Here is a 23,591-nt window from a genome sequence, read left to right on the forward strand (position 1 = left end):
TAGTTTGGGTTTCCCCAGAAGCAGACTCTGAAATAAGGAGTCAAACACCAATAGAGAGTTAGAGAAGCGAGACGAAGGGAGAACAGTCAATGAGTCTCAGGCTCAAATATGAAGAAAGTTACTACAGTGGGTAACTTAAGTCCTTATGGGAAGCCCTGGGAAGGGTTGTTGAGCAAGCACTTTAGAAGAATTCCCTTCAAACAGTGAAAAAGCTGTGGTTTTTATGCATTATTCCTGACACCCATAGGTTGAGGTTGCTCCTGGGGGAGGAGGGTGTTAATTCTCTGGCATTTTCTGCTTGCCTGTGCAATGTCAGAATTGGTTTCCTTGGCCAGAGAAAGGCCGCAGACAAAGAGAGGCAAATGCTGACACGTTGGAAGTTGAGCCACTGAGTGTGAAATGGCAAAGATGAGGCAGAGCTTCACACGTAGTGTGTGTACAAGAAAATGAAGATATCCAAAGAAGAAGATCTTCCAAGCTGAGAGAACAACAATTTGTCAGACTACTGGCCGCAGCAAGTCTTGTGATCCGAGGTAAAGTCGAGGAGAGAAAAGTGTAGTTTTAAGTTGATCCAGGAAGGGATGCTTGAGATATAAAATATTTTTCACTGGGAATCTCTGCTACAGAGATTTGTTCCTTAATGCCATGTTATGATGATAGAAAAAAATTAACACCCTATGTGAGCACCCCACTCATTTGGGGATAATTTCTTGGTGAATGAAATGCCAAAATTTGGGAACTACTGATGCGTCCTGTAAAATATAAACACCACAGCCAGGGTGGCTGTGATCACAGCCAGAACCATCACATGGTTCTTCAAGCTCTGACCCAGCCAATATCTCCAGGCTTATCTGTGGACACCCCCAGTATGAGTCATACTTCCTAGTTTGTGTCATTGCAGTTCACTAACATATGCCCATGTTCCAGTCATGCCCTACACCTTGTTCCATTTTCCCTTTAAGACTCTTATTGAATATCTCCTGGTTGGGGATGCCATACCTGATATTTTTCAGACACAGCCAATGCATTTGTATCCTCCTGTAAACATTGATGCCACTTTAGATCTTTGTGTATGTGTGAATGAGAAAATAACTGTACTTCCTTTTGGTGAGTGAGAAGATGTACATACTCAGAACTTCTGAAATTGCTTCTTGGACACCTTGGTGACCTTGAGCATGTTGAAGTGTACAGTCTTGCTCAGGGGCTGGCACTCACCCACTGTGACAGTGTCACCGATCTGGATGTCCCTGAGGGGGAGAATAGGTGAACAGGCATATTCTCATGGCACTTCTCAACACAATTACACTTGGACATGTAGTGCAGATAGTCTGGGCAGATGATAATTGTTCTCTGACTGTTCATTTTGTTCACCATGCCAGACAGAATCCTCTCTCAAATGGAGATGCTACCAGTGAAGGGAAATTTCTCATCAGTCTAGGTGCCCTCAGTGTCCTTTTTTGGTGTCTTGAAGCCCAGACCAATGTTCTTGTATTACCGCGGGAGCTTCTCGTTGCCAGTGTCTCTCAGCAGGAATTTTTTTGTTTTGAAAGATGGTTGTCTGTTTTTGATAGCCTCACTCTGTCTTAATGTCTGCTATCTTTTCAGCTTCCTGAATAAAAAAAACCCACCTTAGATCATTGTCTTGTAGACACCCTTGAATCATCAAATAGTCCATTAGTTCTTTGAGTAAAGGGGTTGAGTTTTATTCATCTCCATAATTCCAGAATTCACCAGACTGCAGGACTTAGTGCTTGGTAAACACTGAGGAAAGCTTGGCTCTGTTGATCAAAGCTCTCCTTGTTTATATTTTAATCAGATTTTTTGAAAGGGTCTCAAAGAATGGCTAAACTCTACTAAGTATACTGTCTCTTGGCTTATGTAGCTTTTGAAAGTCATATATTCATCAACTCTTACCTTAGTTTCTCCTCACCACCATCCTAATCCATGCAACTGGTGAGGCCACAGACCCCTAGCATGAGGCCCTGTTCTTCCCACAGCAATGAGATTTAGGAAATCACTCGAACTTCTCTGCCTGGTGGGGTTTGTGTTGATGCTGCTGTGTTGTAGTGAATAGGCTAATAGGTCCTCTTTTCAGAAATTGTACAAAGCTGTGGTAAATTTTATTTTCATTATGATCCGATGGCTCGATCAAGTAGCAGTTTTCAGCTTACTGATTGTAACATGAGAGGATCACATTCATTTCCTTCAGTAAATGTTCACCAGGAATCTCTGCAGATGCAATGGAAGACTGAGACATAAGAAGAATTCCCTTGAGAAATGTTAATAGAACTTAACTTACTTGATTACATTGCACACTCACTTTTTGCAAAGCTACAATATGGATGAGGCAAGGTCTTCACCCACTGGACTCATAATAGATACATAATCCATACATGCTGGAGTTAGAAAGAAGACGAGCGAGCCAGCCTAAGGAATAAAGCTACAAGAGAAATGGTTCTCTAAGCTAAGGACCACGATCAAGGTGCTAACTCACAAGAGAAAATAAACCATTGACTCATCTCCTCATGCTCCTTAACAGCTACTGGCAAGTTGGTTATTAAATGAACCTTGATAACTTTGGAAAACTTGTCAAGTACCAAGCAAGACACAATTTGTGATTTTTGGCATGGCTTGTATTATTGGCTCCTTGTGCCTGGGACAGTATTGAAAGGAGAAGTATCTATAAACAGAATGAATAATGTGCAGCCATAATATATTCTTTGTTTATTTTTACATCAAATGTTTGGAATGTTGGCACTATTAAGAAACTCATTTAATTTTCATTCCCTTTTGAACCTGTGATGTTATAATGCAAGCCCCCGAAATGAGCCATATTCCTAGTGATGAAAATTGGGTGCTGGTGCCATAATTATACCAATGTTGGTTTTGATAAGTCTCTTTTAATTAACAGAATCTTTGAAGTTTGCTGGCAATTTTTTATTTTATGAAAAGGCCAGTAATAATAACAGAAAGGTACCCGTTTTAAATTGTCCACCTGGTCTACTTCTTAAATCTTTTCATCTTTGGATTGATTTGCACATCGCGACCAATTATGGAGGTGGGAAGATTCTATTATACTCATTTTGCAGATGAGGAAATTGAAACTGGGAGTTTGGGGGACTTGCCTAAGCAGGTGAGAATGACTCTCACACCAAGACTCCTGGAGACATCCCTGCCCCCCGATAATCACAGTGGTTCAGTTCTCAGAACACAGGCATTCCTTACCTTGCCACGATTGACACTTGGAGCCAGATAATTCTTGGTTGTGAGGGTCTGTCCTGTGCGTTGTATGATGTTTTGCAACATCTTTCCTTTGCCTACAAGGTGCCAGTAGCAATCCCCCCACTTACGTCTCCAAACATTGCCTAAAATCTCCAGTAGGACAAAATCATCTCCGACTGAAAACCACTTGACTAATGGAATCAGACTCCATGACAAATGGCTTCTCCTGTTTACCTGGTTTACTCTTTCCTGTCTGCATGCCAACAGGGGCCTCAATGTTTGTGTGTGTGTGACAAATTATAAAAAGCTACAGTGAATTTGCCTTGCTCTATGTCCTGGCAGCATAATCAAATTACAGCTTTCCACCTACTTCCTGCATAGCAAGAAGACAAAGTATGTGAGGATGGGAGCCACATTTTTTTCCTTTAATAAATCTTTGTTCAGTGAATGAAAAAGTGGATTGCTGCTGCTAACCATGAGCCAAGCAGGTAACAGATTCTACACACATTATACCGTTACATTATCCAACCACCTATGCATTACATATGAAAGGGCCTATTTCTGAAAGGCAGAGTGTAGAGGATTTTTAGGACAGTGAAAAGATATCCATAATCAGTGATCTGTCACCAAACCTTAACAGGAAGTCACATGGCCAAGGAGAAACATGGTTTGTGGAGTTCCAACTGCAGCATCAAAGCAGAGCATGAAAAGGTCAGTTTCCAGCTCAGAGACAATTGCTTCATACTGGGCACAATTTCTTGTACTTTCTTCCAGAGTACATGGGCATTTTATTTTCTTATATTTGTTTGTTTTAATATCACACTATTCCCTCCTTGTCTTCTGCTGGTATTTTAAAGACTTTTCTAAATCAACCCAAATCTACTTCTTTTCTTTGTTGCAGTTTATTCCATTATCTGGATAAACAGCTCTGTAAGTGAGCACCTGGCAGCTGCTGCTTCTCCTTCTCCTCCTTCTCCTTCTCCTTCTCCTTCCACTTCTCTTCCTTTTTTTTCACTCTCTTGTTCTCTCATTCTCCTTCTCTTTCTCCATTGTCACGCTTTTGTATATATGAAAGTATATCTAAAAAAATCTAGAGCAATTTGGTGGGACTAAGGGTACATGCTTTAATTTTCGAAGACATTGCCAAATTGCCCTTCAAAAATATTATAGCAATTTATTTTTACCTTTAATGTTTGAACATATTTTTTATCACTATCTTACCAACATGGTGTAAAAAATATACTTAAAATATGTTCTTCATTTTTAAGGTAGGAAATTATGTCACATTGCTATTTTATTTTGGATTTTAAAATTCTGTATAATATTCAACATTGGTCCATTTATTGTAAATCTTTGCATTCTTTTTCTTGTTTAAATCCTTGCTCACTTTTTCTTATTGATTTATAAAACATTTTTACAAATTGAGGGTATTTGTAATATGTATTATGAATATTTCCCTTGCTTGCTATCACCTCTCTTCTGACTTTGTTCTTTAGATACAATTTTTTTTTATTAGCGATATAGTTTAGACATCCCCTCCAACTCTCATGCTGATTGATAATCCCCAGTGTTGGAGGTGGGGCCTGGTAGGAGGTGATTGGATCATGGAAGCGTATTTCACATGCATGGAGCAGTACCATTCCCTTGGTGCTGTCCTTGTGACAGTGAGTGAAGTCTCGTAAGATCTGATTGTTTAAAAGGGTGTGGCATCTTCTCCTTGTTCTCTCTTGCTCCTGCTCTCACCAAGTAATGTGCCTGCTCTTATTTTGCCTTCTGACATGAGTAAAAGCTCCCTGAGGCCTCCCCAGATGCAGAGCAGATGCCAGCACCATGCTTCCTGTAGAGCTTGCAGAACTGTGAACCAATGAAACTTCTTTTATTTATAAATTACCCAGTCTCAGGTGTTTCCTTATAGCAATGCAAGAGTAGCCTAAAACAATTAGAAAGTTTTATACATTTCTCACTACAAGTTATGTTACACATTACCGAGATTCTTTTCTAGAACTTTATGTTTAATTACATTAAAGAGTAATTTAATGTGCAATTTATATTGAGATAAATAATAAGATCCAACTTTAAATTATTTTGAGAAGACAAACCAGGTTTTTCTTAAACAATACAACATTACTGATTTCAAGTGCTGCCTTTGATATACGTTCGACTCCTGTGTGCATTTTGCATAATTTCTGAACTCTATTATGTTGTATTGATCAGAACATGTTATTGCCAGGATGTCATTTTAAAAAAATGAATGAGTTACTACGGGATTTTTTTTTTTTAAATGCTGATTTGGATCCAAAACCAAATGGAAAATTTTAGGAGTTTCCTCCAGTGGACTTTTTTAGAAGTCATCTTTTAAAATTTAACTTCAATAGAAATGTGTTGATTTTTCTTATAGATCTTTCACTTACTGCTTTGAAGTTTTCTCTTTGTATATGATGTTGTCTCTGTCTAGTGGGGTTGTCAGATGGTTTACGTCATCTTCACTCGTTCCCTTAAGAAACATGTTTTTTGAGCTACTACTACATATGGGGCATTGTTCTAAAAGCTAGGGATGCAGCAGTGAACAATTCAGAATAGGTCTTCGCAGTGATATTGTAGTGGGTGGAGACAGACCCTGATTTTTTAAATATAACAGAATTCAGATATATCAAGGACTATAATATAAATAATCAGAGCCACAACATAGAGAATAATTGAGGTGGAGCCAGGGGAGATACAGTGTCAGACAGTGAGCTCTCTGAGGAGGTGATGTCTTGGTTTGATGTCTGACAGCTATAAAGGGAGTTGTCATGTTTCTGTTCTTCGGTGCAATGTCCAGGACTGCGCTTGCCATATACTGTTTCTTGACAGATATTTACTGAATGAACCAATCAATCAATGATGGCTGGAGGTTCTGGCCTTGGCTGTGGGAAGCACTTCATGTTGCCTTTAAACTTCTATTATGACAAGCTGTTTAGACAAGTTAAGTGGTAGGTTTTTACTTTGGGGAGGAAAGAGATTTTTCTTCAGTCTTTATTCATTACTATTGCAAAAGTGATTTTGCAATGACTGATTTCAACATTTCTCCCTGGGCTTCTAAACCACCCTGGTCCTTAGCAAGCCCAAGCAAGTTTCCAAACACAGGGTTTTTCCTTCAAGCCTGACCTCCCAATCTGCCATGAGAGAGCTTTGCATATGCACACCTGTGTGGGGCACAGCATGGAAGTGAGAAGGAAGTTGAAAACAAGCCCAGAGGACCCAGGTGATATGTTTTCAGAATGTTGCCTCTCCCAAAATATTTCCTGTGGATCAAAATTTCTTGCTTAGACATGGTCTCTGTGGCTCAATTTGCAGTGAATTATACACCAGCCCCATCTTGTGCTTCTCTAAAAATCTTTCCACTATATAATTTTCAAAACAAAGAAATTCAAATTAGTTTAAGACCCTTTCTTTCCATTGATGACTTGAGTAACAAAATATAAAATGAAAAATCAGAATGGATGAAAAGGTGAATGTTTGTATCTTCCACCAATTCCTTCATCTACTGTCTTTTTGTTGAGGGGATTTGTTTTTAAGATTGAGTCATTGGCTTATTTTTTTTTTTTTTTTTTGCTATGGTTTCTCTTTATGATTATTGATCTCTATTAGCATTATAATAATAAATACTTGATAAATTTCTTTCTTTGATCTGGCCTTCTTGTCACTCAACAGTCTTTTAAACTCTAGATTCTTTCTTTCATTCTTGACATTTGCCATTGTCTTCCACCCTGAATGCCTCCCTGCTGTTCTCAAAAGCTGCCTAGAATCATTGAGAGAGTATATTGCAGTATCAAGTACCATGGCTTCAGGCTCCACTGCAGCTGCCTGCTTTCTGAAAGCTCCCTTTATTCTTTGCAACTGCACTTATCGAATTCCACCTAACAAATGTTAGCTTTTTTCCCTTACCTTTCATGCAACACACACACACACACACACACACACACACACGTGCACGTGCAGTGTAATAAATCCTTACCTCTGCACAGTGTACATTTATACACCTTGTAATTGCCTTTCTCTGTTGGTTTTAGTCCTTTGCCCTTTTATTCTTTCCTTTTATACTCTGGCTTCCTCAGCTCTAGTATTCCCAGTCTTGAAATTCAAATTGCAAATGTAGAAAACATGCCCACCCATTTAGGACAAACTGAATGACTCCAATTGTAGAGGGCAGCACCGCGTCTGGTGGTACAGCTCACTAAATGCACTCATTGCCTGGTTCATAAGAAAGTAGCAGGTCTTGTATTCAAGACTAAGAATCTGTGAACTTCAGAGCACACTGTGCAGCTTCATGGAGGTGTGCAAGAAAGCAATATATTGTAATATAGCTACATATATAAACTATATATATAGTATAGCATATTTGTGGTAATAGGTAGTATTTTTCCACCAGCCACCATACGCACCCACATGAAAAAAGCTAGAAAGTTTGTCAACTCAGTGTATGATTCTCCGATGCCCCTCTGATATTCTTTTTTCCTGCTTTAAGTAACAGCAGTTATTAGGACCAGCCATGTTTTGCTACACAGAATTAACACTTGATGAGAGTGGCTTGAGGAGGTCAATTAAAGCAGATGTAAAGATCATCCTGCCTCTACTGAGTTGAAAACAGGAGCTAAAAGATCTCTTCACTTAACTGCAGGCCATTGGGCAAGAATTAAGCCTTTCCTTATAAGGAAATTGTGGAGTTATTCTGAAGTCATATTTGTTGTTTTATAGAACAATTCAAATGGCCATTAAATTCTTACAGAGCTATGAGCACCAAAGCCCCCTGAGGAATGTGAATGGGCCTTTTTTTCCCCCAAACCTCAAGGATTCTAGGAGCTGAATAGGACTTTAGAGACAGGACTGGATAGGGAATTCCTAAGGGCTTTTTTTAAGCCAATATTCCATGACTCTCTGACCTAACCCTTTGCTACTCGAAGAGTATCGCAGTCCATACACCAGGAACATCAGCATCACAGGCACCACATGAGACTAGATTAGAAATGCAACATCTTAGGCCTCACTTCCACCTGCTACATCCAAATTTGCATTGTAACGTGATCTCCAAGTAATTCATGTGCACATGAGAATTTGAGATGCCCTGATCTATTCTAATCTCTTTTTTCCCTGAATAATAAAAATGAAATAAATTTCCCAAAGTCACTAAGTAAATTAGTAGCTAGGATAACTAGCAATGCGTTACATGAGTCAAGCTGTTCATACTGGATAACAATCTCCTTTTTCCAGGCACCTAGTTCTTCATCTATGTCCTGGAGTTGGCCTATGTTCCCCCAGACCATCCCTCTCTGGATATCTGTGGACATTCTCGAAGTCACCTCTTCCATCAGGACTTTCGGTGTTGGCAGAGACATGCTATGTGTGCACTGACCACTTGTGCCTGTGGAGCACCTGAAATGAGGCTGGTGGGTCTGGAAAGCTGGAGCAGGAGTGAGAGCCTCATCTCTAGTGCATGTTAATCACTCAACTCTAACATGAAAAGGGGAGCTTCAGGGCTTCTGTTTGGATAATTCTGCATGGTGGTAATATCTTAGCTTCTGTTCTGCCAAATAGGTTGCATCTGTCATAGCTTTCAGGAAGATGGCACTAGAAAAAAATTCTAGGTTATTGATACAGACAGGAGACAAGGAAATACTGGGTAGAAGAGGGCAGTTCCCCAGCAAACATCCCACCCTCAAGCCTGAAATCCCCTGGCCCTAAATGAGGATAGGCATTTCTGTTTTCATGGCCCTTTGGCCCGCCATGCCCCCTATCCTGCACCCACAGAAACCCTGAACCCCAAGCTCCAAAGCAGACCAGAAAGCCAGCAGACTACCACACAGATGGCAGAATGATGCGGCAGAGAAAGGGAGAAGAGTAGGAACATCTGAACTCCGAGGGGAATTCGGCTGGGGTTGGTCAGAGAGGAGTCCAGCTGCTGGGCGGCCCAACTCCAGAGGAAGATCACCTTCCCATTCCATCCTCCATTTCCGGATCCCCATCCATCCCGCTGAAAGCCTCCTCTACCACTTAATAAAACCTCACATTCATCCTTTGGGTCCATGTGTGACCCAATTTTTCCGGAACTCTGGACAAGAGCTCAGGATACGGAAAGCTGTTACACTGGCCCTCTGCTTTTGTGAAAAGGCAGAGGGTCTATTGAGATGATTAACACTCAAGACGTCTGTGGCCAGCAAAGCTGAAAGAGCTTTGTAATGCTGGAGTTGCAGGTACCCACTCTTAAACACTACCTGGGAGCTGGAGCTGGAGCCCGAAGCGCTTGCCTGAGCCTCTGCACCTGCCTGTCTGCATGCTCCCCAGTCCCTCAAGGAGTTTCGAGCCACACCCCTGTCGCTAGAATTCGAGAAGAATCAGGGAACTCTCTTGTTTCATTATCATTTATGAACTGGGAAAAAAAGCAAAGAATCTTTAGAGTCATCTGTGAAACTAACAGTTCGTTGGATAACATGTAAACCATCTAGTAACTTGCTACTTCTTAGACAAATGTAATGTCCCTGTTCTTGTGTTTGTTCTGAGGATTTTCCATTTAAAAAATATGAATATTTGTGTACTGCTTATGATTTACCTGGCTATGAGGTTTTAAATTGTCTAACTTAATGAGTGAAGCTTTAAATCATCTAACTTAAAAAATACATTTGAGAACATTTCAGAGAGAATCATGTAGACTTATCTAATCATCTGGTTGTCTTGACTAATGGCCAAAATTTCCCCCATTTTTTCATTGCTGCCAGTTTCCATACACCTCTGCAATATGATTTTGTAGCAAAAATGGATGTCTATGTCCACACCTATAAATTGACCTTATGATTTACTTTGTAAATGTAAACATGCAATATAATTCATTGGAAGCAATGATGTGCCAGTTCTGAACCGAGGCCTTAATGGCTTTGTGTACTTCCATTCTTTTAGAGAAACGTGGACAAGTCTGCACCAGCCTCTGGAAGAGGAAAAGCTCCAGGCATTGGAGAAAGACCCCGAGCCATTCTACCTGTCCCAGCTGAGTCCCACACAGACCAGCCATCCCCCAACTACACACAGGTTTACCACAGGCATGTGAGTGAATCCAGTCAAGTTCAATAAAGCCCAGCCAATATCAGTCAAATTGTCTAATCTACTTCCAGATTTGTGAAAATGGTAATCAGTGCTGATTTTAAGCAACAAAGGTTGGGGTAATTTGTTACAAGATTATTATGACTATAGATGACTGCTATACCAATGTTGTCATATTTTAACATTTTCAATGTTATTTCACCTTCGTAAAGAGAAAAGTGGTCTTTGAGGCCGTGATTAGATTAAGTTCCTTAGGATTAGAGTCTTTTAAAGAGGGAAGGACATTAGAATTAGTCCTCAACTATAGACAAAATTTTATGGCTGAGAAAATGGAGGCATAGAGAGGGGAAACAAGTACCATTGTATCACCCTGCCAGTCAGGAGCAGAACAGGACACAGGTCTCCTGTCTCCAAAGTCTTTGCAAGTCCTCAGTCTGTTCTTTCATGAATATGCTCTGAGTTTTGCTTGTCTGCCAACCAGCAAGACTTTGAAAACATAGCTTTAAAAAGGGAGATTACAGTTACAGAGACCAATGCTTCCGACTTTACAATCTGATTCTTCAGTTTCTAAAGGCCCCCTTGATTCTTTGTTAAAAGAAATCCCCACTTGGCCATTTGTCTTTTATGAAAAGATTAGTGGATAGCTTTTACCATCACCATAGCACCGCTTACTTAATCAACCACTGTGTTCTATTTGTAATTTGTCAAAGATGTTGGATGTTATAATAAAAAAAAGCCTTGAACGTGGTGCATTTTCTACTCACCATTGAGTGAATTTCTTTCCTGGAGTGTGTTCACTTCCCCGGCAAGTTGGAGACTCAGCTTGTTTTCTTGCTTCTATTCTTTTTAAACTCCGGTGGTCACGCTTTACATCTCAGAGATTATAACATATTTTCACATAAATTATCTGATTTGAATTTCCCAATAACCCGTTTCCATCTCCATGAGAAAATTAAGGCTTACGGCAGTTGTGTGGTTAGCACCAGGTCAAGTGGACTGGAAAGAGAAGGGCTACGCCAAGTTTCTCGATTTCTGCAGTCTGATTTTCTATTGATGATGTCACTTTGCCAATTTACAGTCTGCACCTGTTGGGTTTGTTTAAGTGCCAGTCATGTCCAATTTTCCCCTTCTTACTGAAATGCCCTGGTCCAAAGACCCTTCCTAAGGAAGTAGCCTTGGACTTTTCTTGGCAGAGAGGTTGTTGATGATGGATGATCTCAGGTCCAGGGCCCTTCTCTCTGCTGGACCAGGATTTAAACTGAAAATATGAGGGAGAGAGGAATCTGTGAGTCTGAAGAACGTGAAAGGAAAACCTAGAGAGAGATAATAGGCAATCCATGGTTCTACTCTGTACCTTGGCACTTTCTGTTTCCAGTTCCAATGCATTCATGTCCTTAAACTCTGTTTTCCTTAAGAGGACTTGAGTTCAGTTCACCCAGTCATTTTCCTTTGTATGGCATTTTATTTTCTAAAAAAAATAGTATTGCCATTTCACAAACAAAATCAATCTGTTAAGGGACTTGCAGTCAATTATTACTATTATTATTATTTCATGAGGAATAAATGTATAGCTTTGAAGGGAGATAAAGTGACTTGCTTAAGGTCACACAACAAGATAATAAAATTTAAGCTTAGTTCTCTCACTACTAAGTCCTAAGAACTTTGGGGTTTAAAAAAAATGATTTGGAACATTTTTAGTAGGCTACACATAGTATGTCTCTCAATTTTCAGTACTGAAAAATTTGCACTAATCATCTCGGGGATTATGTCAGAGGAGAATTTGGAGCCTCACAGAACTGCTCAAAAAGTCCTGCTGCCGGCAGTTTGTTGATGTTTCAAGGCAGGATACATATCACTTCACAGTCTCTATACCACACTGAGCTCTTGCCTTCTTGAAGGCTATTCAACAACACTCAACACTTCAGTTGCAAATCACAATACCATTTTCCAAGTTTCACCTAACATTGTCAAAAGGCCCCATTGCCCCTATATTTCTCCAAAGGAAACATAGAGCCTTCCTGTAAACACACAGTTGACAATTGCTCTGATAGTGCAGAATGCCTAAGGTGAACATATGTATTCAGTGTATGTGTATATATATGCTGTATGTCATATTCATGAAATGCTCCATGAGATGTCAAATAGACTGGTATATGGTTCTTTGAACACTAAGCATCCACTGTATATTTTTGATAAGGAGGAAAGTTATGGCCTTGAGATTGTGCCTTGCACACCTTTGACTATAGGGAGAGTCATTGACCAAGGATCTCAACTGCTGTAGACTGACATCCATCACTTTCTTTGCACTGAAGCTACTCCCCGTGAATAACTGAGCATGGCAGGAATACTAAGGGAGGCCAGTTTCTGGAAGACATGGGGCTCCTCTGACAGCCAACTTTGGCTCAGGACCTCTTTGCCAAGCTCGCCAAACTTTCCTTAGATTACACAGTTGTCTTGGATGCTTCCATACAATCTTTTTTCTTTCTTTCTCTGCCTCATGGGATTCCAGCCTGCATCTCAATCTATCCGTCCTCCCAGCCGTCCCTGACTCACCGCATTTTTTCTCAAGACATTTATTTTAATAAAATCTTAGCATGGTTAATTGCACCTTGGTCTTCTTGGAGGAAGTGGCAGGAAGCAGATGAGTTTTATTTATTTAAGTCAGCAGCCGCTATATGTATATATACTTTGATATAGTAACTTGATACTAAAAATCAATTTTAAAGATTATTGTATACTCTCATAATGGTTCTACTCTGAGGTCTTGGTCAGATACCAATAAGTGCCTGCTCTTCCCATATTTATCCTCAGATTACAAAGACTCCAAGAGCCTAGGCACAGCCGCTGACCCAGGCTGATACACCAAATCTGTACCATGCAAGTAGGGAACAAGAAAAGACAATGGAAGATGTGGCCCACTGAAGCACCTTGTCCAAAATGCTTTTGAATCATAGAAGTCTTGTTCTACACCTACAGCCTGAAGGAAAGCAGAAGTGGCAGAAACAAATTGTTTTAAATCCAGGGCCCTGAGTAGAAATTTGGGAAGGAATACCTCACCCACACCCAAAGGACAAAACTTCCTCCGCCTTCCTGCTGGTCTCAGCTGCTGATCCAAACTGAACAGAGAGGGAGCAGGGAAATCATTATGCTTCTTTTTTCTCACAGCTGTTGCCAAGGTGAGAATTGATTCCAATTGTCTTCCAGCAAGAACACTATCTATAACTCAGTTCACTTCAGCCTGGTGCATTCCCAAACCTTTATTAAGCAGCCCTATAAATGGCAGAGTATTAAATCCTGAAGCTTTCATTCTTTATTCGCTTCAATCCAATGTAAAAGCAGCACTACTTGGCTTTCCCAATTTTCCAATAATTTATTTATATTTTGCCTAGCTCTATATTCTATCTAATCAGTTCCTGTTAGAGTAGATTGGATCCAAGCTATGCTGTAGACTTGAGCATCATTTCCCAAATTTTAATAAGCACACTGAACTACTGAGGATCTTGTTAAAATACAGATTCTAGTTCCATAGGTCATTGGTTAGGGACTAAGTTTTTGCTTTTCTAACAAGTTGGGAGGGGACCAAATCGATGGTGTTAAGCTGACGCCCTAAAGCCATGCTTCTCAAACTTTAGCATGCCTCAGAATCACCTGGAGAGGTTATTAAAAAATAGATTCCTGGACCTCACACCAGAGGTATTGATTCAGGAGTACTGAGGTGAAACTCAAGATTTTGCATTTCTTTTTTTTTTTTTTTTTGTAATTGATGAGTTTAATTTAATAACTTGGAGGCTTATAAATTTTTTTTTTTATTATTTTACTTCAGGTTCTGGTATACATGTGCAGAATGTGCAGGTTTGTTACACAGGTATATGTGTGCCATGGTGGTGTGCTGCACCTAATGACCCGTCCTCTAAGTTTCCTCCCCTCATCCCCCACCCCGCAACAAGTCCCTGATATGTGATATTCCCCTCTCTGTGTCCATGTTTTCTTATTGTTCAACTCCCACTTATGGGTGAAAGCATGCAGTATTTGGTTTTCTGTTCCTCTGTTAATTTGCTGAGGATGATGGCTTCCAGCTTCATCTATGTCCCTGCAAAGGACATGATCTCATTTTTTTCTATGGCTGCATAGTATTCCATGGTATATATGTGCTACATTTTCTTTATCCAGTCTATTATTGATGGACATTTGGGTTGGTTCCATGTCTTTGTTATTGTAAATAGTCCTGCAATAAACATACCTGTGCATGTGTCTTTATAGTAGAATGCTTTATATTCCTTTGGGTATATACCCAGTAACGGGATAGCTGGTTCAAATGGTATTCCTGGTTCTAGATTCTTAAGGAATCGCCATACTGTCCTCGACAATGATTGAACTAATTTACATTCCCACCAACAGTGGGAAAGCATTCCTATTTCTCCACAGCCTCACCAGCATCTATTGTTTCTTGACTTTTTAATAATCACCATTCTGACTGGTGTGAGATGTTATCTCATGTTGGTTTCGATTTGCATCTTTCTGATGATCAGTGATGTTGAGCTTTTCTGCATACGTTTGTTGGCCACATAAATGTCTTCTTTTAATAAGTTTTTGCTTATATCCTTTGCCCACTTTTTGATGGGTTATTTTTTTCTTGTAAATTTGTTTAAGTCCCTTGTAAATTCTGGATGTTAGACCTCTGTCAAATGGGTAGATCACAAAAATTTTCTCTATTCTGTAAGTTGCCTGTTCACTCTGATGATAGCTTCTTTTGCTGTGCAGAAGCTCTTTAGTTTAATAGGATCCCATTTGCCAATTTTAACTTTGTTGCTATTGCTTTTGGTGTTTTTGTCATGAAGTCTTTGCCCGTGCCTATGTCCTGAATGGTGTTGCCTAGGTTTTTTTCTGGGGTTTCTACAGTTTTGGGTTTTATATTTAAGTCTTTAATTCATCTTGAGTTAAGTTTTGTATAAGGTGTAAGGAAGGGGTCCAGTTTCAGTTTTCTGCATATGACTTGCCAGTTTTTCCAGCACCATTTACTGAATAGGAGATTCTTTCCCCGTTGCTTGTTTTTGTCAGGTTGGTCAAAGATCAGATGGTTGTAGATGTGTAGTGTTATTTCCGAGGTCTCTGTTCTGCTCCATTGGTCTATATGTCTTGGTACCAGTACCATGCTGTTTTGGTTACCGTAACCCTGTAGTATAGTTTGAAATCAGGTAGCATGATGCCTCCAACTTTATTCTTTTTGCTTAGGATTGTCTTGGCTATATGGGGTCTTCTTTGGTTCTATACAAAATTTAAAATAGTTTTTTTCTAATTCTGTGAAGAATGTCAATGATTGTTTGATGGGAATAACATTGAATCTATTAATTACTTTGGGCAGTATGGCCTTTTTCATGATGTTGATTCTTCCTATCCATGAGGATGAAATGTTTTTCTATTTGTTTGTGTCCTCTCTTATTTCTTTGAGCAGTGGTTTGTAGTTCTCCTTGAAGAGATCCTTACATCCCTTGTTAGCTGTATTCCAAGGTATTTTATTCTCTTTGTAGCAATTGTTAATGGGAGTTTATTCATGCTTTCACTCTCTGCTTGTCTATTGTTGGTGTAAAGGAATACTTGCGATTTTTGCACATTGATTTTGTATCCTGAGACGTGCTGAAGTTGCTCATCAGTTTAATGAGTTGTTGAGTTGAGATGAGGGGTTTTCTAAACATAGAATCATGTCATCTGCAAACAGAGACAATTGAACTTCCTCTCTTCCTATTTGAATACCCTTTATTTCTTTCTCTTGCCTGATTGCCCTGGCCAGAACTTCCAATACTATGTTGAATAGGAGTGGTGAGAGAGGGCATCCTTGTCTTCTACCAGTTTTCAAAGGGAATGTTCCAGCTTTTGCCCATTCAATATTATATCGGCTGTGTGTTTGTCAGAAAGAGCTTTTATTATTTTGAGATATGTTCCATCAATATCTAGTTTATTGAGAGTTTTTGACATGAAGGGGTGTTGAATTTTATCAAAGGCCTTTTCTGCATCTATTGAGATAATCATGTGGTTTTAGTCTTTTGTTTTGTTTATGTGATGGATTACATTTCTTGTTTGCATATGTTGAACCAGCCTTGCATCCCAGGGATGAAGCTGACTTGATCGTGGTAGATAAGTTTTTTGATGTGCTTCTGGATTTGGTTTGCCAGTATTTGATGATTTTTGCATCGATGTTCATCTGGGATATTGGCCTGAAGTTTCGTTTTTTTTGTTGTGTCTCTCCCAGTTTTGGTATCAGGGTGAAGGTGCTTCATAAAATGAGTTAGGAAGGAATCCCTCCTTTTCAACTGTTTGAAATAGTTTCAGAAGGAATGGTACAAGCTCCTCATTGTAACTGGTAGAATTCAGCTGTGAATCTGTCTGGTCCTGGGCTTTTTTTGGTTGGTAGGCTATTAATGCCTCAAGTTCAGAACTTGTTATTGGTCTATTCAGGGACTTGACTTCTTCCTGATTTAGTCTTGGGAGAGTGTAGGTTTCCAGGAATTTATCTATTTCTTCTAGATTTTCTAGTTTATTTGCATAGAGGTGTTTATAGGATTCTCTGATGGTAGTCTGTATTTCTGTGGGGTTCATGGTGATATCCCCTTTATCATTTTTTTATTGTGTTCATTTGATTCTTTTCTATTTTCTTCTTTATTAGTCTAGCTAGAGTAGTCTATCCATTTTGTTAATTAAAAAAAAAAAAACAGCTCCTGGATTCATTGATTTTTTGGTGGGTTTTTCATGTCTCTATCTCCTTCAATTCTTCTCCGATCTTAGTTATTTCTTGTCTTCTGCTAGCTTTTGTATTAGTTTGCTCTTGCTTCTCTAGCCCTTTTAATTGTGATGTTAGCATGTCGATTTGAGAGCTTTCTAGCTTTCTGATGTGGGCATTTAGTGCTATAAATTTCCCTCTTAACAGTGCTTTAGCTGTGTCCCAGAGATTCTAGTATATTGTCTCTTTTTTCTCATTGGTTTCTAAGAACTCCTTGATTTCTGCCTTAATTTCATTATTTACCCCAGACTCATTCAGGAGCAGGTTGTTCAATTTCCATGTGATTGTGTGGTTTTGAGTAAGTCTCTTTATCCTGAGTTCTAATTTGATTGCACTGGGATCTGAGAGACTGTTTCTTATAATTACAGTTCTTTAGCATTTGCTGAGGAGTGTTTTACTTCCAATTATGTGGTCAAGTTTAGAATAAGTGTTGTGTGGCACTGAGAATGTATATTCTGTTGATTTGAGGTGGGAAGTTCTGTAGACATCTATTAGGTCCACTTGATCCAGAGCAGAGTTTAAGTCCTGAATATCCTTGTTAAATTTGTGTCTCTTTGATCTGTCCAATATTGAAAATGGGGTGTTAAAGTATCCCACTATTATTGTGTTGGAGTCTAAGTCTCTTTGTAGGTCTCTAAGAACTTGTTTTCTGAATCTGGATGCTCCCGTATTGGGTGCATATATATTTAGGATAGTTAACTCTTCTTGTTGAATTGATCCTTTTACAATTATGTAATGACCTTCTTTGTCTTTTTTAATCTTTATTGGTTTAAAGTCTGTTTTGTCCTAGGCTACGTTTGAAATCTCTGGGGTTTTTTTGTTTGTTTGTTTGTTGTTGCTGTTGTTTTTGCCTTCCATTTGCTTGGTAAATATTCCTCCATCCCTTTATTTTGAGCCTATGTGTGTCTTTGCATGTGAGATGGGTCTCCTGACTATTACACCAATGGGTCTTGACTCTTTATCCAATTTGCCAGTCTGTGTCTTTCAGATGGGGGATTTACCTCATTTACATTTAAAGTTAGTATTGTTATGTGTGAATTTGATCCTGTCATCATGATGCTATCTGATCATTTTGCACACTAGTTGATGCAGTTTCTTTATGATGTCATTGGTCTTTATATTTTGGTCTGTTTTTGCAGTGGCTGGTACTAGTTTTTCATTTCCAAATTTAGTGCTTCCTTCAGGGCCTCTTGCAAGGCAGGCCTGGTGGTGATGAAACCCCTCAGCATTTGCTTGTCTGGAAAAGATTTTATTTCTCCTTCGTTTATGAAGCTTAGTTTGGCTGAATATGAAATTCTGGGTTGAAAATTCCTTCAAGAATGTTGAGGTCAGGAGATTGAGACCATCCTGGCTAACACGGTGAAACTCCATCTCTACTAAAAACACAAAAAAGAAAAAAAAATCAGCCATGCGTGGTGGCAGGCGCCTGTAGTTCCAGCTACTCAGGAGGCTGAGGCAGGAGAATGGCATGAACCCGAGAGACTGAACTTGCAGTGAGCCGAGATTGTGCCAGTGCACTCCAGTCCAGGCAACAGAGCGAGACTCGGTCTCAAAAAAAAAAAAAAATGTTGAATATTGGCCCCCAACCTCTCCTGGCTTGTAGAATTTCTGCTGAGAGGTCTGCTGTTAGTTTGAATGGCTTCCCTTTGCAGGTGACCTGCCATTTCTCTCTGGCTGCTCTTAACCCTTTTTCCTTCATTTCGACCTTAGAGAATCTGACGATTATGTGCCTTGGGGTTAATCTTCTCATGGAGTATCTTAATGATGTTCGTATTTCCTGAATTTGCATCTTGGCCTGTCTTGCTAGGTTGGGGTAGTTCTCCTGGATGATTCCAGCTTCTTTCCATTCTCTCCTTCTCCTTCAGGTACTCCAATCAATAATAGGTTCAGTCTTTTTACTTAGTCCCATATTTCATAGAGGCTTTGTTCATTCCTTTTTATTCTTTTTTCTCTAGTCTTGTCTGCATGCCTTGTTTCAGCAAGGTGGTCTTCAAACTCTGATATTCTTTCTTCCACTTCATGAATTTGGCTATTGATACTTGTGTATACTTCATGAAGTTCTTGTCCTATGTTTTTCAGCTCCATCAGGTAATTTATGGTCCTCTCTTTTTTTTTTAATTATTATTATACTTTAAGTTCTAGGGTACATGTGCATAACGTGCAGGTTTGTTACATATGTATACTTGTGCCATGTTGGTGTGCTGCACCCATCAACTCGTCAGCACCCATCAACTCGTCATTTACATCAGGTATAACTCCCAATGCAATCCCCCCACTCCCTCCCCATGATAGGCCCCGGTGTGTGATGTTCCCCTTCCCAAGTCCAAGTGATCTCATTGTTCAGTTCCCACCTATAAGTAAGAACATGCGGTGTTTGGTTTTCTGTTCTTGTGATAGTTTGCTAAGAATGATGGCTTCCAGCTGCATCCATGTCCCTACAAAGGACACAAATCTAAACTGATTATTCTGGTTACCAGTTCCTCTAACTTTTTATCAGGGTTCTTATCTTCTTTGCATTGGGTTAGAACATGCTCCTTTAGCCCAGCAGAGTTTTTTGTTATCCGTCTTCTGAAGCCCCCCATTTCTGTCAATTCATCCATTTCAACGTCCGTCCAGTTCTGCACCCTTGCTGGGGGAGATGTTGTGATCATTTGGAGGAGAAGAGGCACTCTGGCCTTTTGGGTTTTCAGTGTTTTTTCATTGATTCTTTCTCATTTTCATGAGTTTGTCTAGTTTCAACCTTTGAGGCTGCTGACCCTTGGATGAGGTTTATGTGGGGGCTTTTTGTTGTTGTTGATGCTGCACTATTGTTACTTTCTGTTTGTTTTTCTTTCAATGATCAGATCCCTCTTCTGTAGGGCTGCTGCTGTTTGCTGGGTGTTCACTTCAGGCCCGATTCAACTGGTTCACTTCCGTACCTGGAGATGTCACTCAAGGAGTGACATAAGTGTCCCCCAAAAAAGTGGGGGGATCTTACTCTGTCTTTGTTGCTCAGGCTGGAGTGCAGTGGTTTGATCACAACTGCAGCTTCCAACCTCCTGGGCTCAAGCAATTCTTCCACCTCAGCTTCCCAAGTAGCTGGGACTACTGGCATGTGCCACCATGCCAGGCTTATTTATTTATTTATTTAGGAAAGATGGAGTCTTGCTATGTTGTCCAGGATGATCTCAAACTCCCGGGCTCAAAAGATCCTCCCACTTCAGCCTCCCAAAGTGCTAAGAATACAGTTGTGAGCCACCTCACCAAGCTTTCTATTTTGAAACTAACCTTTGAATACAAGGAGAAATGTATGTGAATAGGGACTATAAGTCTGGGAAGTAAATGAGAATCATGAAAGACGGGAAATAGCACAGGTTTTAAATCAAAGAACCCTGATTCACCATAGCCGTTCTCCCCCAGTTTTAAGCGTTTTCATCATAAATAAGGTAACTTGCATTTTATCTCTGTTTTGGATCTGTATGTAAGGCTGCTAAAACACAAATATTGTACTCTAAATTTAAATATTGAAAGCTACATGGCACTAGGACCATGGAAATTTATAAGAATCAAGACCCATTTCTGTGGAGACTGCATGTGAAACACTGGATGACTATACATCTCTGCATAACACAATAGCTCCACATTCTCTTCATGTCCTGTGTGCTAGGAGGTGTAACTAGTCCATTAAACAGATGGTCTTATACAGATCTTATGCCAACTTAATGAGCAGATGAGAAAGTTGAAGCTGAGGACAACTGGGTCACAGGCCTATTTGTCCGAAACCCGTACTTTAGACCTTTGCTGCTGAAAGTGTGGCTGGTGAACCAGCAGCATCAGTGTCACCTAGGAGACAGTTAGAAATGCTAAATCTCAGGTTCCATGCCTGAACTACTTGATCAGATTCTGATTTTAACAAGATCTCGGGTGATCACTGTGTATTTTAGAGCACTGCTTGGGCACACTCTGACACATTGCCTCCTTACCAAGAAAGTATTTTTGCAAAGTCATTTTCTTTATTGGAAATACTTTAGCTCAGATCCAGTAAGACATCAAAGGCAGTCATTTTCATCACCAGCAAAGGGATGGTTTGATTGCTTTGGGAGGAGGACTGTTTGGCAGCACATCAGAGTTCAGGGGGAGCTACATGTGCTGACACAAGCAATTCCTGGCTCTCTTGGATTGGACTTGGGAAATGATGTGTAGCCATCATCCAGGAGTAAATTAGGTCAGACAGCAGGGCTTGCTTTCCTAGGGCTGCTTTTTACTAAGGATGAAGGCCCAGCATCTGCAAGAGTCTTCAAAATGGTAGAGTTAGATTAAGAAAGAGAAGAATCATATCTCACTTAGCTTTTTGGGAACACTGAAGATTCAAGTTTCTTTTCTTTTCTTTTTTTTTTTTTTTTTTTTTTTTTTTTTTGAGACAGAGTCTCACTCTGTCACCCAGGCTGGAGTGCAGTGGCGCAATCTCAGCTCATTGCAACCTCCACCTCCCAGGTTCAAGTGATTTTCCTGCCTCAGCCTCCCAAGTAGCTGGGGTTACAGGCGCACACCACCATGCCTGACTAATTTTTGTATTTTTTTTTTTAGCAAGGAAAAGGTTTCACCATGTTGGCCAGGCTAGTCTCAAACTCCTGACCTCAGATGATCCACCCACCTTAGCCTCCCAAAGCACTAGGACTACAGGCATGAGCCACTGTGCCTGGCCTCCAGTTTCTTTTCTAAGAAGAAGAGATAATATGTGGCAGAGAAATTTAGCATCTGACTGAAACAGGAACCATTTCCCCCAAACGGTTTTGGACAACTTTGGAAAACTTTAGACAACTCTGTCAGCCTCCTTCTATTTGGTGAGTTGAAAGAAGAGCCATTTATTATTTCTTCACAAATCTACAGGTGACCAGTAGTTCTGTGAATCTAGCTCAGGCTCAGCTGATCCTGATAAGGTGCTCTCATGAGTCTCGTTTCAGATCACCAGGATGATCTCAGTTGGGGCATCTCTGCTCTGGTCCATGTATCTCTCATCCTCTTGTAAGCTAGCCCAGGCTTATTCATTTTGTGGCTCAGTGAGATTCCAAGAAAATGAGCATAAGCACGCACAACGTCTTGAGGCCTAAGCTGAACCAATGGATTATTACTTCAGCTCCATTTTACTAACCAAAGCAAATCAAAATACCAGTGTATATTTAAAGACTAGAGAAATAAACTCTACTTTTTGATTGGAGGAGAAGAAAGTTCACATTGTCTAAGGATATGATAAGAGGGAGGGTGGAGAATTGAGGCCATGTTTGCAATCTGTTGTGTTCTTACTAACTGCCTCCCATTGGTTCTTTTTTGAAACAGTTATTAGTACCTTGGTCTTAATTCCATTTTGTTGTTCATGGACTGACTGCTTTCTCCTGGCTAGATGCATTTGGGGCCACTGCATCAATTTAGGTGCTCTAGTTGAGTAATTTAAAAATGCAAACCATCAAATATAATAAAGTCTGTGGAAAAAAGCAGTTAAGAGATTGCATACTTTTCATCTAAATTAAAATCTCAGTGAGATGGCAATATATGCCTAAAATGTGTTAAATGAAAACAAACAAACAAACAACAACAACAGACAATTGCCATGTATTGTCAAGGGATGTAGAATAATTGGAACTCACATGCACTGATGGTGGGAAGGTAGATCAGTACCAGCACTTTGTAAAACTGTTTGGAATTATTCAATACAGCTGAGAAATGTACATTTCATGAACCAGAAATTCCTCTTCTAGGTATAGACCTAGCAGAAATGTTAAATAAGTTCACCAAGAATGTGCATATAGGATTTTTTGTAATAGTGACAAGCAGGAAATGCCTCATGGGTTTGTCTACCATAGAATGGGTAAATATATTATTTTATAGTCTTGTGACGAAATACTATATAGCAGTAAAAATCAAAGATTTACAACTCTTTATAACAGTATGATAAATTTCACAAACGTAAGGTAAAACCAAAGAAGTCCAAAGAAGACATGCTATATGATTCCATTTATTTAAGCTATTATACTGGCAAAACAAATTCATCGTATTAAAAACAAGTAGAGTGGTTCTCTGTGGAAGATAAGTGTCAGGGCAGGAACAAAAGAGGCTTCTAGGGTGCTGGTAATGTTTTTCGATCTGGAGGCTGCTTACACGAAGTGTTTGTGAGGTAAAAATTTCAGAATTTTACAAGTAAAATTACCATACTTTTTGGTATGAATTACATGCATGAATAAAATGGTGTTAAGAAAAAGTGATAGAGAGGAAATAAACCTGAGTTCAAATCTAGTTCTCCTCTGTGTCCTTGAAGAACATTCTTGACTTCTCTGAGTACCAATTTCTTCAGCAGCACAATGGCAATAATTTAATATTATAATGATCTTTATGAGGATTACATTTTAAGATATATGTAAAGCTCTCTGTGCCCAATAAATGTTAGTTCCTCCTCCTCCTTGCTGTGGAAGAAGTTGCGTTTACTCTCCTAGATGTGCACAGTATAGTGCTTTTCTTACAATATTGCATGAAATCACATTCTGAATGT

General features: G+C 39.7%; 1 long non-coding RNA gene across 1 annotated transcript in view; it reads right to left on the minus strand.

Annotated features, from left to right (window-relative positions):
* The window catches only part of LOC105481514 (uncharacterized), a 168,912-nt gene that overhangs the window by 27,244 nt on the left and 118,077 nt on the right, over positions 1 to 23,591 (minus strand). The window contains exons 10-12 of the long non-coding RNA XR_011613506.1: positions 22,693 to 22,811; positions 11,648 to 11,761; positions 11,058 to 11,551 (exon numbers count right to left, since the gene is read on the minus strand). This is a non-coding gene — a long non-coding RNA (uncharacterized lncRNA). The remainder of the gene's footprint in view (positions 1 to 11,057; positions 11,552 to 11,647; positions 11,762 to 22,692; positions 22,812 to 23,591) is intronic.

This window comes from Macaca nemestrina, chromosome 15 (assembly GCF_043159975.1).
Source record: "Macaca nemestrina isolate mMacNem1 chromosome 15, mMacNem.hap1, whole genome shotgun sequence".
In the NCBI taxonomy this organism is placed as follows: Eukaryota; Metazoa; Chordata; class Mammalia; order Primates; family Cercopithecidae; genus Macaca; species Macaca nemestrina.